This window comes from Cynocephalus volans, chromosome 3 (assembly GCF_027409185.1).
Source record: "Cynocephalus volans isolate mCynVol1 chromosome 3, mCynVol1.pri, whole genome shotgun sequence".
Lineage (NCBI taxonomy): Eukaryota > Metazoa > Chordata > Mammalia > Dermoptera > Cynocephalidae > Cynocephalus > Cynocephalus volans.
Genome location: NC_084462.1, coordinates 182,129,876 through 182,145,411, shown reverse-complemented (window position 1 = coordinate 182,145,411; position 15,536 = coordinate 182,129,876). Strand labels below are relative to the sequence as shown.

The 15,536-nt window shown below is 39.8% G+C and overlaps 1 protein-coding gene across 9 annotated transcripts in view; it reads right to left on the bottom strand.

Annotated features, from left to right (window-relative positions):
• TRAF3 (TNF receptor associated factor 3) overlaps positions 1 to 15,536 on the bottom strand; it is a 105,514-nt gene that overhangs the window by 53,093 nt on the left and 36,885 nt on the right. For 4 of the 9 annotated variants that reach the window (XM_063089514.1, XM_063089520.1, XM_063089516.1 and 1 more), the window contains one exon: positions 12,653 to 12,783. The exons of the other annotated variants lie outside the window; for them this stretch is intronic. The gene's annotated coding sequence lies outside the window, so the exon portion shown is untranslated. The remainder of the gene's footprint in view (positions 1 to 12,652; positions 12,784 to 15,536) is intronic. 9 annotated transcript variants of the gene reach the window in all.

The following is a 15,536-nucleotide window of genomic DNA, read 5'->3' as shown; positions in this document are numbered from 1 at the left end:
TTTTCAGCTTTTGTTGCCACTGTTGAGAAATCAATTGCTTTTGTTCCCTTGTAGGTAATATTTTTCCTCTGAACACTTTTAGGGTTTTCTCCTCTCTTTGGTTTTCTGCAGTTTTGCTACCATGTGTTTGGGTGCTGTTTTCTTTTTATCTGGCCAGTCATTTGTTGGGCATCCTGAATCTGTGGTTTGGCATCTTTCATAGTTTCTGAAAGATTTTCAGCCATTGTCTTTTCAAATATTGTTTCTGCATTATTCTTTCTCTCTTCTCCTTCTCAGACTCCAATTTTACATATATTATGCCTCATTATTTCCTCTGCCTACTGCCTTCTCTTTGTGATTTTCATAATTCCATCTCTATGCTTCATTCTGATTTTTCTTTTTTTAGTGTATTGGGTGGTATTAGGTCGTAGGAGAACCCTTTCGGCCACGCCCCATCATGGCGCTGGCTACTCTTCTCTTCCGCCTTCTCCTTCCCACTGGTGCCACAACACCTTCCTGCCGGCACGTGAATCGCACACCAATCAGCACAGGCTCCCTGCTCCTGGCCCCTTAGCAACGCAATCCATCCAATCCCCGAACGCCCTGTGTCCTCAGCAAACCTATCAGCTCTCTTCTAACCCTATAAAAGCAGATGTGCCTGCTGAATAAAAAACCTTCTCCCGTGAGCTGCCTTGTGTTTGTGTCTCATCCTTTAACTGGTGCTGAATTTTATTCCTTTCAGGTGGATTACATTGATTCATTCATTTCTGAGAATGAATCATTCCTGAGAAAAACCTTACTTGGTCATTACGTAATATACCTTTTTATATGTTGCTATCTGAATTCTACTTGCTAAAATTTATGTAGTATTTTTGTGCATACCAAATATTCCTGGTGGTTTTCCTTTATTATAATGTCTTTTTTCTGGTTTTACTATTAGGATGCTGCTAGCCTCACAGAATGAGTTAAAAAATATTCCCTCTTCTATTTTCTGAAAAATTTTTTGTCAGATTAGTATTATTTTTTCTTTAAGTGTTTAATACACTTTGCCAGTAAAGCCATTGGGCCTCAAGTTTTCTTTGAAGTATTTTAACTATAAATTCAATTTCTTTAAGAAATAGAATTACACAGTTACGTATCTCTTCTTGAGTGAGCTTTGGTGGTTTGTGATCATTTCATTTATCAAGTTTATTGACATAAAAGTATTCATAATATTCCTTCTCATCTTTTCAATGTCTGTATGATCTGTAGTGATAGCCCATTTTTTATTTTTTTGATATCAGCAATTAGTGTTTCGATTTTTTTCCACGATGAAATATTTTTCTGGATATAACATACATCGTCAACTTACCGCAGTTCACCATCAGATATATTACACCAAGTATAGAACCTTATAACACCACACTTCCATTTTCCCCCTCCCATCCTTTATGCTATTATGTCATTTATTTACTGCTACAAATATTAAAAGTCCCACAACACATTGTTATTTTTCCTTTAAATAATCAATTTTTTAAAAAGATTATCCATTTATTAACCATTTCTGGTTCCTTTCATTCCTTTGTGTAAAAATTTCCATCTGATATCATTTTCCTTTTAACTGAACTTCCTTTAATATTTCATGCGGTGCAGTTCTGTAGACAATAAATTCTGTCAGCTCTGCTTGACCTAAAAATTGCTTTACTACACCTTCATTTTTCAAAGATATGTTTGCTAGATACAGAATGCTAAGCTAATTTTTTTATTATTTATGTTTATTCTGTGTGGAGTTTTTGAGCTTCACGGTTTCCAGTTTTCATCAAATTTGGAAAAACTTCAGCCATTATTTTTTCAAATACTGTTTCCATTCCCTCCTCTTCTTCTCAAACTCATTACACACATCTTAGACTAGATGATTTGTCCCACAGGTCACCAATGCTCTGTTCTTTTGTTCAGGCTTTATTCTCTGTGCTGTATTCTGGATGGATTCTATTGCTATGTCTTGAAGTTCACTAATCTTTCCTTCTGCCCTTCTGCAGTACTAACCTGTTGATCTCTCTACTGTATTTGTCATTTTAGAAATGACAATTATTTAGAAATACAATTATTGTATTTCTTTCATCTCTAGAAGTTCTACCTTGGTCTTTTTGACATCTTTCATTTCACTCATCATTATGCTAATGTGTTACTCTACATTCTTGAATATGTACCACATATTTATGTTATTTTAATGTCTTTGTTAATACCATTATTTCTGTCATTTTGGGGTCTGTTTCTATTAAATGATTTTCCTCCTGGTTAATATATTTTCTTGCTTGTTTACATGCCTTGTAATTTTTTACTGGATGCTAGACACTGAATTATTTTTTTACATTGTTGGGTGCTGAATTTTATTGTATCCTTTTAAGTATATTTGGGACTTTGTTCTGGGAATACAGTTAAGTTATTTGGAATCAGTTAGGGTAGATCTGGAGGAGCCTATTGGTATAAGGCTAATTCAGCTCCACTATTAAAGTGATACCATTCTGAGGAATCTACCTAACGCCCTAGATGAAAAAGTTGCTCTGAACCCACCCTAACAAAGGTGGAAAAGCAAGCTTTACAAGGATTTAACTGATACATACCACCCTGGGTGATGGGAACATAAACTATTCCCAGTCCTGTGTGATGTCAAAGAATTGTACGGTCTACTCCTTTCTGGTGGTACTTTTCCTGGCTTTAAGGTGTTTCCTCTTGTGTATGTGCAGATCAGTACTCAGCTAAAACTTCAAGGGGGCCCTTCTACAAATCTCTGGAGTTCTCTTTCTAAGTAACTCCCTCCTCTCCTATACTTCACTGCCCAACTTCTAGCTGCCTTGTCCTCCCCAAACTATGCTCTCTATTTTGTCACTTTAGTGAGGCCAGTGGGCTCTGTTTGGCTTCTCTCTCTGCCCTGAAATGTGGAAACTGCATCTTGGCTAGGGTCAACAATCTAGGGCCAGAGAGCCAAATCCAACTTGCTGCCTGTTTTTGTAAATAAAGTTTTACTGGAACACATCCACACCCATTCATTAACATACATATTGTATGAAAGCAGCCATAGACAATGGTAGACTAGTTACAACAGAGACCATATGGCCCATAAAGCCTAAAATATTTACTATATGGCCCTTTATAGATAAATGTTAGCAGACTCCTGATCTAGGGAATAAGCTGGAATATCAAAGGGCTCATTGTTTCCCTTATTTCAGGGAACACAGTCCTAACCTGCCTGCTGTTCAAAGTTTGAAAATTGTTCTTTCATATAATTTATCTGGTTTTCAAGTCAAGATAGCAGTCAGGCTTAGGAGTAGGGAAAAAGTGAAGTACTTGTCCCAAGCACAAATTTAAAGGGAGTGTCAAAAAAACTCAGTAACAGAGATAAAAAGCAAAATTAATGAAAAAAAAAATCCATGAGGAATAAAATGTCAAAATTTTAAGAAAAGACAGTATTAATAACAGTGTTGTGCAAAGCCATATTAGAGCATGAGGCAAAAGGAAAATTCATTAATGCTAATCCAGTATTTAAAATTCTGATTTTTTTCATCATGGATTTTTTTTTTTTTGGCATAGAATTTGATTTTTTTAAAGTATTGAACTAAAATACTATTAGTCTCAATTACTGAGGTTTTGAGCACTCCCTAAAATTTTGTACCTGAGGTATTTGCTTCACCCTAGACCTAATGGGGTGTAAATGTGGTTCCTGTTATTCCATTGTGGTAGAACCAGAAGTCTCCAGGAATAACTTTCTAGCTAAGCAGAAACAGACTAATACCTTATCACTACAAAAGTTTATCAGAACCAGCAAACTGTGTTCTTTCTCAGATATGTCTTAGAAACAGAGACTGCTTCAATGTGAAACATTATGCTTTAATTACTTCTTACTATCTGCAACTAACAGTCCAATATGTACGTTCCCACACATAACCATCAGAGGCAATCATTAAATGTGTGTCAAATGTACATAAATTTGTAAACAAAAGCACTCTGTAGACAGAAAACTAGTATGAGAACACAAAAACTTTCTTACAATTACTAAATATATGCACACAAAGATATTGTAACTGAAAAACAATAGTGTAATTATAGAGGATACCTCAAAAAGTTCAAAGAAAATAGAATTACAAGATAATACTAATCTTTCCATAAATGTTTTGAAGTACCCTCATATAGTATGGGGGTGATACATTTATAGAATGTATAAGGTGTACCAAAAACAGCCATCTGTACCAACTGCTACCATCTCAATTTATTGATTGATGAAAGTAAGTGCCCAGTCTCCAAACACATCAGTTCAATTAAAAGCAAATCAACCAAAAAACTTCCTTTCTTGATTTTGCAGGATTATCCTTCTGAAATTAGCCAGTTCATTTCCTAAGTATTCCCATCTCCCAATCCTATCTAATAAATGTGACAGGAAAGCACTCAGCAAGCAAAAGGACTGTCTCATTTACATGAGAATAAAAAAACTTCTACACATAAGCCAATTTCCACATACTCTTTACATTGCTTATTTCATTTTCTAAGGCACAGGTGCAGGAAAATGTTTTCAAATGTACTGACAAAAAATTTTTCCTCTTAATTAAAAATTTTATGGTATTAAATTGAGGGGAAATAAAAACTGTGAAATTTAAAGTTACAATTTTTACAAAGAAATTATCTAGAACTCACACAACTCAATTCAACCATCAGTTGTCATCAAATTCACAAGTGTGTGCACCCCACACATACTTCCCTCCCCCATCTGTGGCTTCTGATCTGGCCTTTGGGTATGAGTCTACCCCACCCAGCTTGGCTTGGCACCCGGCCTCCCTCACCACAAGGGTGGGCTTGCAAACCATGTTCCATCCGTCCCCTGACTTTCTCCTTCTGCGTTTTTGCTCTTCCACTGTCTGTCAAACACTTCATCCTCAAGACTCTATTCGAGCTTCTTGACATCTACTATTTACCACTAGACTCAAGGTTTTTCACTAAACTTTATGCTCCTTTAGAGCATAGATCATGCCAAATTTATCCTGTAGTCCTTTTTTTTTTTTTTTCCTTTCTTTTTTTTAAAAGATGACCGGTAAGGGGATATCAACCCTTGGCTTAGTGTTGTCAGCACCACGCTCAGCCAGTGAGCAAACCGGCCATCCCTATATAGGATCCGAACCCGTGGCCTTGGTATTATCAGCACCGCACTCTACCCAGTGAGCCACGGGCCGGCCTATCCTGTAGTCCTAATACCTACCAAGATGCCAGGCACGTTCAGCAGGCACTTGTTCGTTGAATTAAACTCCTGTAAGCATCTTTCCTCAAACCCTCCCTTCCCAGTGAAATTGACCCTACCTCCTCAAACCTCGGTCCTTAAAAAAAACAATATCATATATATCATAATACTTATAAGCCTGTACTCATCTTGTTTCCTTCTCTCTCCCACCTGACTGAGCTTCCTGAAGACAGAAATGCGTCTAATTCAGTTTTGTATCCTCAGCACTTAGAATAGTGCCTACCACACAGTAATGATTTGGTACATATTACCTGTTGTTACTGTTAATTTATTTATCACAACTACAGATACTCTTCTCTTTTTTTGCCCATTATAGAGGAGGAAGCTAGAGTACAAAGATTAGAAACTTTCCAACATTGTTTACTAAGTGGCAGAGTGGTCTGCCTTGACAGTCCATGTTCTTAACTACTATATGCAGATAGTGACCATATCCACAAAACATGCTCACTGACTTGTGTCATAAGAATCAATAAAGATTTATGCCATTAAATGAGAGTTGCCATTTGCACACTCAAATTATCTTAAAAAGATTATTCAGTGGTCCAGCTCTGTTGGCTGAGCTTGGGTTGTTGAGTGACTAAGACAATGACATTTAGCAATTTGCCCAAAGTCAGAGTCACCCAGTGTTCCTTCCATGGCCACCTCACCATGGTACTCTCAATGGCTCTGACACCTGCAAATTCAAATCCTGAATGATTATCTGATTTCTTAGCAAAAAGCAAAATACATATCTCAAAATATCAATAATGCTTAATAGATGCATTTGCCCTAAGTATCTTTTTTGTTGTTTTGAATTTCAGCATTGAAATAAAATTTCAGTTTATTTAGTCCCTTAGGACTAACATATGACATTCATAACCAGACGCAACACAGAGAGCACCTTCAGCTGAACCAAGAAAGACATTTCTGACTTCAAGAAAGATGTTAAGATCTTGACTAGGCTACAATAAATTTTTCTCACATCATTTAAATAACTATTTGTTTAATTTCTGGCTACTTTAACATGAGAATTGGGTAGAATTACTTCACTTTTGAGAAGCATCATCCCGATGGATGTGAAGAGAGAAGAGGAGAGAGCTACATAGAGTGGAGGGACTGCCTCGCGCTGCTCAGTGATATGCAGACCTGTTCTTGGGGGCAAGAAGCCATGTTTTGGAACTAGAATGCACTGGTGAGTTTTTTTGGTTTTGCTTTTGGCACTGTGATAGGTTTCCCTGAAGATTTCCACCTGAAATCATGATCAAACATCCATTACCACTGTATACTTACTTCATTCCTAAAACATAAAACGTCAGATATATTTTTAGTTAGATAAGAATCATGTTGAAAATTTAGGGTATCTAGGGTAACATTTATTTGAATTTAATATTCTTTATGCTACATAAACCCTCTAGAATAAATCTACTTCATAATCAAATGGACCCCTCCCCATTGCTAAAATTGCTAGACCCACTAGTGTAAACTTTCCTACAAGGCATCGGTTTAATCATATTATTTTTAACTTAGAGATGTACAAAAAGTGAAACCCCCAGGTCACCCTGAAATTTTCATCTAATGGGCCTTACAAATAAACTCTATCCTGCAATGTTGGCTTTTGCTTAATATAGTTATGATTCACTGCAGTTTACTAGTGAGTATAAATAGAGATTTATTATCCAACGTCATACGTCTTTGGTTTCTCCAAAAATTAATTAGTATTTTGAACATAAAATATTCTACTCCCAACACTTATTATACCAAAAAAAAATGGCTACATTAATAAAATTTTCTATAGGAAAAATATGAAAATACACCTTTAAATGTAGGTTAGAGCAGTGCTGTTGAGTGACTCCAGGAAAGACTCAGCAAGCCGGCGTGGCTGGAGGGCCAAAGTGAGCTGGCCGACAGACAGCATGTGCATGTGGCCAGGACTAACATCACTTCCCAGGCCCTCACACTCCCAGGCCTGTGGGGCAGCAGCACATCCAGCACAGACAGCACCTAGCTCGGAACCAAAGTGCCCACTATCGGAACCAAAGTGCCCACTAAACGTTTTGAATGACGGCACCCTTCTCCCAGTCTGGAGCTTAGGAAAAGCTCCTTCCAGTTGAGGGAATTGCCTATAATTAAAAGTATCAAAGCACTGGGGCAGGTTTCGCTAGTTTTGCAAAACTACCTCATTCTCCCCAATAATCTCTATACTTGAATGTGAAAGACCAATTCAAATCTGCTACCCTGCACAGTACACTTGTTCACTCACGTGGGAAAGAATGTGAGGGAAGAGCGAAGGAAGGAAGGACCCATTCAGGACATGAAAAGTCAACTATTCTCAGCAGTTTCCCTTGGAGGAGGGAGAAAAATAGAAGTATTTAATAATTTGAAATAGTAGTAAGTTAGTTTGGAAAAAAAGATTTCTTGGTTGAATCAGAAAACACTTGACAGTTCTCACTTATTGGTGGGAGCTAAAAATTAATATATAAATTCACACACACACACACACACACACACACACACACACACACACACAAACGGGGGGGGGGAGAAGATATAACAACCACAATTATTTGAAGTTGATACGACAAGCAAACAGAAAGGACATTGTTGGGGGGGAGGGAGAAGGGAGGGAGGTTTTGGTGATGGGGAGCAATAATCAGCCACAATGTATATCGACAAAATAAAATTAAAAAAAAGAAAGAAAGAAAGAAAGAAAGAAACAATACACCATTGTTTTAAACCAAAAAAAAAAAAAAAAGAAAACACTTGACAACATCTCAGAAAGTCCTGTGAGGGAAAAGGGTCAACAAAGACCATCCATCCACCCTGGAGGAAAGCTCCTACATCCAGTGTTCACTGACTCACTCCACATGTGCCTACAGTGGGGCACACCGTGAAGGAGAAGGGTAGAGAAAGACAGGGGTCCTGCCTGCACAGAGCTGCCAGTCTGTGGGATGGGGACACAGCACCAGTGATAAGTGTGTGTGTGATGTGCATGCCTGTGGGGGGCGGGGGGGTCTGTGTGGGGTGTGTCTGTGTGTGAGAAACAAAAACTACCAAAGGTAAGTACACAATGTACACAGCAGTGATGCCCATTATATGGATACAGGGAAGGGGAGAGGATGTCTAAGCTATAATCTGAAGGCCAAGTAGAAATTAACTATTTTCTGTAATTCTCAGACTTTAAAATTATAAATACAGGTAAAGGCAATAAGAAAAATCAAATGTTTAAAAGGTGACTCAGTATCAAACATCAATTCAACATCTCATTTTATAGATTATATTGGAAAAAATTCCATTATAATTCTAGGGCACCAAACTTTTTGCTGTACTTGTGCTTGATATACATTAGTGTTTATGTATTAGTATGCATGTGTGTGTATGTTTGTATAGCTGGGTAAATATTAATTGCATCGAGTGGGTTACTGGCCAGAGCTAAGAAAGCGTGTTTATTTAAAAGATACTTTTCTTCTTGAAAAATGCTGAGTGGATGTTGGTGTTCTCATCACAAAAAAATAACTATAACAAGCAAACAGAAAGGACATTGTTGGGGGGGAGGGGGGGAGGGAGAAGGGAGGGAGGTTTTGGTGATGGGGAGCATTAATCAGCTACAATGTATATCAACAAAATAAAATTAAAAAAAAAAAAAATAAATAACTATGTGAGGTGATGCATTTCTTAATTAGCTAGTTTTAACCAGTCCACAATGTATATAAACTTCTAAACATCATATTGCACATGATAAATACATACAATTTTACATGTCAATTTAAAAAACAATTTTTTTTAAAAATATACTTTTCTTCTCATACTTCTTTTCCAAGCACAAAATTAAATCACAATATCAACTGACTTCCAGGCATTAAATTACATTTCAAAATTATCTTTGTTAAGGGTGATACAGGAGCTGTTTTTCAATAACTCATAAACTGGAAGCCTTGTTCTAAGTTAATATTATAAACAGAATTTTTATATGAGCAAATCTGAAAACAGGAAATGAATTTGTTTTACAAGATTTGAAGTTGCAAGTTTTAGTAAATCATACCACCTGTAATATTGTGAAGTATATATTTAGTCTTCATCTCCTGGCATACAACTCCTAAAATACAATCTCCAAAGTGCTGTCTTTTTGTATACTAATGAGTTGACTGATGGCTGGCAGCTCCTAGGTAGCTGCAGGATGGGGGTTGGTCACAGACTAAGGTGGGACTTTCCATCCCACCCTCAACCTGCACGAAGGGCAGAGGGGCTTAAAGTTAAGTCGAATACCAATGGCTAACGATTTAATCAATTGTGCCATAGTGAAACCTCCATAAAAACCCAAGAGGGGCCGGCCCGTGGCTCACTTGGGAGAGTGTGGTGCTGGTAACACCAAGGCCATGGGTTTGGATCCCTATGTAGGGATGGCCGGTTAACTCACTTGGGAGAGCGTGGTGCTGACCCACCAGGTCAAGGGTTAAGATCCCCTTACCAGTCATCTTTAAGAAAAAAAAAAAAAAAAAAACAGAAAAACCCAACAGAGGCCTGGGTTTGGGGTCCTTCCAGATATAGCTGAGCCTTCCTGGAAGGTGGCACCCAGCAAGGGCATGGAAGCTCTGCACTTCTTCCTCCATATCTCACCCTCTGCATCCTTTGTAATATCTTTTATAATAAATCGGTAAACCTAAGTATTTCCTTGAATTCTGTGAGCCACTTAGTGAATTAATTGAACCCAAGGAGGGAGTTGTGGAAACCCCAAGTTACAGCCAGTCTGCCAGAAGCACGAGTAAAACAACCTGCAGCTTGCAATTGGCATCAGAAGTCAGGGTGGGGGGTGGGTAGGGGGAGTCTTGGGACAGAGCCTGTGGGATCTGACACTATCTCCAGGTAGATAGTGCCAAAATTGAATTGGGGGGCACTCAGCTGGTGTCCGCTGCAGAACTAGTTGCTTGCTTGCTGGTGGGGAGAAAACCCCACACATCTGGTCACAGAGGTCAGAGGTCTGTCTTCTGCTGTGATTGTTGCTGAGTAAGAGTATAGAAAAAACACTCAATTTGTGTTGTTTCATATATACTCACCACCCATGATGATGAATAATAAAACTGCCTGGCACTATTAGACATTTTCAAAATCAAAATCCCAGGCAAAATAAAAAGGAAAACAATGTTCTAAAAACTGTGCGTTTCGAATTAATGGTCTAAGCCAAGAAAGACTCCTATACTCTGGGCAACAGGACCCATGGCTGGGGTTGGAAGGAGAGGCCAGGGGCTAAGAGCTGTGAGAACAGCCAAACCACCTCAAAAATTAGGGTGGTACCACATCCCTGTCAGTCAGTCTGAGCAACAGCTGAGCAGGACACAGGCAGTACAAGGGGTGTCTATGTCAGGAAGAAAGGCTAGGCGGGTGGCACAGGTGTATTCATCTAGGCCAGAGGCAGGCAAACTACAGACCACCATTTTGTGACTGAAGTGTCACTGGAACACAGCTGTGCCCATTTATTTACTTACTGTCTAGATGGCAGAGACACAGAACTGCCTGCAAACATTTACTAGCTGGCCCCTTACAGAAAGTGTGCTGAGTGTAGGCCAGAGGCAGCCCCTTCCTCTTCAGGCCATGCCTTTGCTTCTGCCCATGATGTCAACTTCTGCGTGTGCACGTGTGGGAATGAAAGAGCACCGCCATGGGAAGCACACACACGCGTGGCAGGGGAAGAATCACAGGAATGTCATGCGTCCAACTCACCCAGTACTCACCAAACACCCTTCCACTCCATTCTCAACAGAGGGACCTGCCAGAGATGTCCTTCCTACTTGTAGCACAGTCTCTGTGCCATCAACTGTCTCCTTATTTTCCCTCCATGAAAACCCAGTTTAAAGCTCATCTCTGATCAAAGACTCAACGTGAACTCCTACTTACATAACAGATGCTTCAGATGTGCTGCAGCTTAACCCAACTTCCACCTATCAGGTGACCAACTTCACTCCTCGATTTGAATTCATGTCCTCCGCAAGCACCAACTGAGTGCCTACTAGGTCCCAAATACACAGCACCACAGTTGTACATGATGTACAGTAATCCTAATCTTTCATTTTTATTTTTTTGCTGAGTTAATTAGATTAAGAGTTTGATTATCATTTCAGGAGGAGGAACTGTTCTGGAATTAAATAGTGATGTTGCACATCTGTAATATACTGAAAACACTGAATTGTACACTATAACCGGGTGAAGTTTATGATATGCAAATTGTCTCAGTTATAAAAAAAAAATTTTTTTTAACCTGATCATCAGAAAAAGCACTAATTTCTTATGCTTTCTATCTCTAGCACATAGTAAAATGTCATATCTAATACTGCTGAATGAAAACACTAAGGACTGTAGTAACCAGGCTACAAAATAAACACCCCCAAAATGTAGTGGCATAAACCACTTGTCATGTTCACAAGTTATGGGGGTTGGGGATCTGGACAGGGTATGGCAGTGATGACATGTCTGAAGCCTCGGCTGGAAGGCAGGAAAGCTGGAATAACCTTAAGGCCCATTCATTCACACGCTGGTGGCTGCTGACTGAGGTCCTCAGAAGAGATCCTCAATGGCCTTGCCGTGTAGTCTTCCTGCATGGGATAGACGGGCTCCCTGAGAGCATGGTAGTTGGCTTTCCTTGGAGCAAGAATCCCAGAAAAAGAAGCCAGGCAAAACCTGTACCCTTTTTAAGACCTAGCTCGGAAGTCATATAGCATCACTCTGCCATACTGTGTGAGGCAGGTCACAAACCCAGCCCAGGTTCACAGGCAAGGAACACAGCACCCACCTCTTTCTCAAGTCACATGTAAGAAGAATAGGTAGGAAGGGAGCTATCACAGAAAACATTTAGGAAATACAATCTATCACCGTAAGTGAGTTCTATAATAAAATCTCAATCTTCTCTGAAGACTGGAAAATTAGAATCCAGTGTTAACCGGAATCTAGCTAAAAAATCAATTTGTATTTCAACCCTTGTAAGCCGAACCTCTTATTACTTGTAGTAAGTAAGCTGTAACTTGTAAGTTGAACCTAATATTACTGTGTTGTTCTGCCTTAGTAAACAGTGTTGTTACCTTGATATAATAGGTGGTGACCCAGGTTCACCCCTGGCTAACCGCTGGATCCCGCAGCTTCTCTGTGGAATACAGAGTACCACAGACCGGCAGAAGTGCAGATGTCCAGCCAGAATTTATCTTGACACTCCAGGCTGCAGGCTTGGTGCACATCAATCCCTCATCACAGTACGTGGCCTGACGGACACAGGTTGTGCCCTTCGCCCCCTCCTATGGATGTCTCCAGCACAATAAATGACCAATAGAGGAAGGAAGGTAGGAATTTTTAAAATTCTAAGTTAGAGAGCTCTACATTAGAGGCTTGTTATTATGATACGCCCTTTCTGATAAAAGGAAACAAAAAAATTAAATGAAAGCAAACCTCTTCTGCCAGGGAAGCGATCCTTAGGAGAATAGAGAGCCAGGAGCCAGGTTTCTGATCCTAGATCTGGTTGTGACCTGCTTAGGACCTTAACCAAGTGGCATAACTTCTTTGAGCCTCGGTTTCCTCATCTGTAAATAAAGGGATTGAATTAGACAAAGATTCTTAACTGAGAACTACAGATGAGCCACAGCAATGCGCCCACTGATGTGTTCTTAAAAAGGCTGGTCTACCTTCAAGTTTAAAGTTTAAACTATATGATCTGAATGTTTATTAACAAAAAAAATGAATTCTACATGAGTGTGAAAATGTTTTCCCAGAATGTGGCCCTCTCTTAGCTACTGTCTCAGCAGCCATCATGGTCCCTGGGGCTGCCTCGGCAGCTCCTGCCCGACTCCAACCCTCAGACCTCAGGCCCCCTAAAACTGCAAACAGTCATTTCAGTCCTGTGCAATGAAGGTATCAGTATAGATTAAATGCACAAGGGGAACTAGTTTTCAAAGAAATTATGTTACATATATTTCTAACAAAGAGCAAACAATCCTTTGGTAAAGAAGACAATGGGCCCTCGTTTATTATTTTCACAAAGTGTGACATTTTGAACACGAATCTTTGTAACTCAGGCCTCCCTCTCACAAACCAACCATCATGATATTCTGGAAACAAATGGCAAGGCTGCCTCCCAGGAAGTCAGGCTCTCAGAGCCCTGGGATGTACTGCTGGAAAGAAGCTCTTCAGATGGACAGAAAGCTCTGCCAGGACCACAACAGCACATCGGCTGCAACTATGCTTTTGGGGACGTCACGTATTGCCAGCATGCAGGAGGCATGGACATGCCAGCCCCATTCCACACAGCCCACAGATTGAGGTGACAGGTTATTACACACACACATAGGCCAGTTCCCAACCTGAAGTTGAAAACCATCTCTCAACCCTAGTCTATTGCCCAGAACCAAGAGACCACGGCAGACGTAACCAGAGAAAGAACTGAGCTGAAGGGACAACTGTGGTAAACGAAGAGAAAGGATGTTTCACATGGAAAGCTGAATTTATTTACACTAATCATGAATGCAGGCTCTCAGCTGGAAAATCTCACTGAAAACACCAGAAGGTTCAGAACCCATTCACAAGCTTTTCAGAATGCATGCAGTTGCCATGGTAACCTTGACATTATATTCCTTGGCGTTGGACATATAAATTACCACCCATGAGGCATTTAATACAGTTTGGGGCTGCCACTTCGTAGCAAAATAAATCTGAGTTCCGACTCTTGGCCACCCTCCTAGATAAATAAAGAGGACCAGCTGGAGGTAGTACCCAGCTCACCCCATGGATAAGCACAGAGCTGCACACATCCAAAAATGCTCATCTGAAGGCAAAATAAGAACTAAGGAAATCAGACTTCATCATCTACTGCCATATGGTTGAGATTTTGTGAAATGAAATGTTCCATTCGGATTAATGAAACTGTCTTTGCTTAAGTTAAAAAAACAAATACACTGTATCCACATCTCCATCTCTGAAATTCAACTATGTTTAGCAAGTCAAAGAAAAAGGAGATCTCTTCGAAGAACATCTTCAATAATTCATTTAGAGGGCATCTGTCAACACTAAATAAGATAACTCTTCAAATGCCATCATTAACAAGAAATAAAGTTTTATTTCTTAGGTCCAGAAGAGATCTATTCAGTCACAATTCTTTACATGCCTAGGGAGATTTATAAACATTTAAATTCATACATGCATCATTTTAAAGTCCCTTACCTTCTTACAACCCACCATCTGAACACTGAGATGAAAACAAAATTATCCTGCTCAAACTGCAAAGCCATCTTCGGTTTCGTGTTCCCAGGAAGCCCACTGCATCAGTAACTTCACAGAGCTGCTGCAGGACACGCCTGTGCTAGCCACAGCGTTCACAAATCGCTTACGTTCTAATCACTAAACCACCAGGTCCAGGCGAGTATTACCGTCATTACCTCTTCCTTCAGATTGCAGACAACAGTCAGCAGTTGTGAGGGGAGCAAAAAGCTTCACCGCGGGTTGTTTCCATATTAATAGGGACTTTGGTAACCGCTGCATTGCAGTCTTTCTGAAAGCTACCAACCTCAGAAGCAAAAGCGCTGGGGAGAGACTTCCCAGCACGGGAAGCTGCCTTTTGAACCACAAAGATTTTTTAAGGATCTTAAAAAATGCTACAAACACCTGTGTGTACTTCCAGATTTCCAACCTGTTTCCTAAAGGTTGACTGGCTTGTTGTGGTTTTTACTGGAGGGTGCTGTGACAATTGACTGTCCTGAGTAATAATGCTGAAATGAATAAAATGTGCATTATGACACACCATCTTTAATGCTCAAGTACTCCCTGTGAGAATTCTGTACATCTGCTGCTTAACATCAGCTTCCAGCCCCTGCTGAGGAGCTCCTGGAAAAGAACCATGATTTTCACTCCAAAAAATGCAAGTACGACAAGCATTTCTACTTCCTCCGTGGGCAGCAATCACCTTGAACATCCAGCTACCTTCACAGTATGGTAAAAACCATTATGTGGTCAGAGAACTTGAAATGCTAAACCACTGACCATACAATCAAATTCAGAAAAACAGACTTTTGAAATAGTACCCTGATTAACTAAGTGATCTTTAATTTTCATTCATTTGTTTAATACATTTAGTGAGCATTTATCACGTGCTGCATGTAAAAGGACGCACAGCAGGAGCCTCACTGTCATGGTGGTTACAGGCATCTACAGGGAAGACAAATGGTGAACAAGTCACTCCTAGCGTGAGGACCTGTATGGTGGAGAGGGCCAGCACACTAAGGGAGGCACAACTAGAGTTAGTCTGGGGATCCAGGACAAGGTTCTATGAGGAAGGAACATTTAA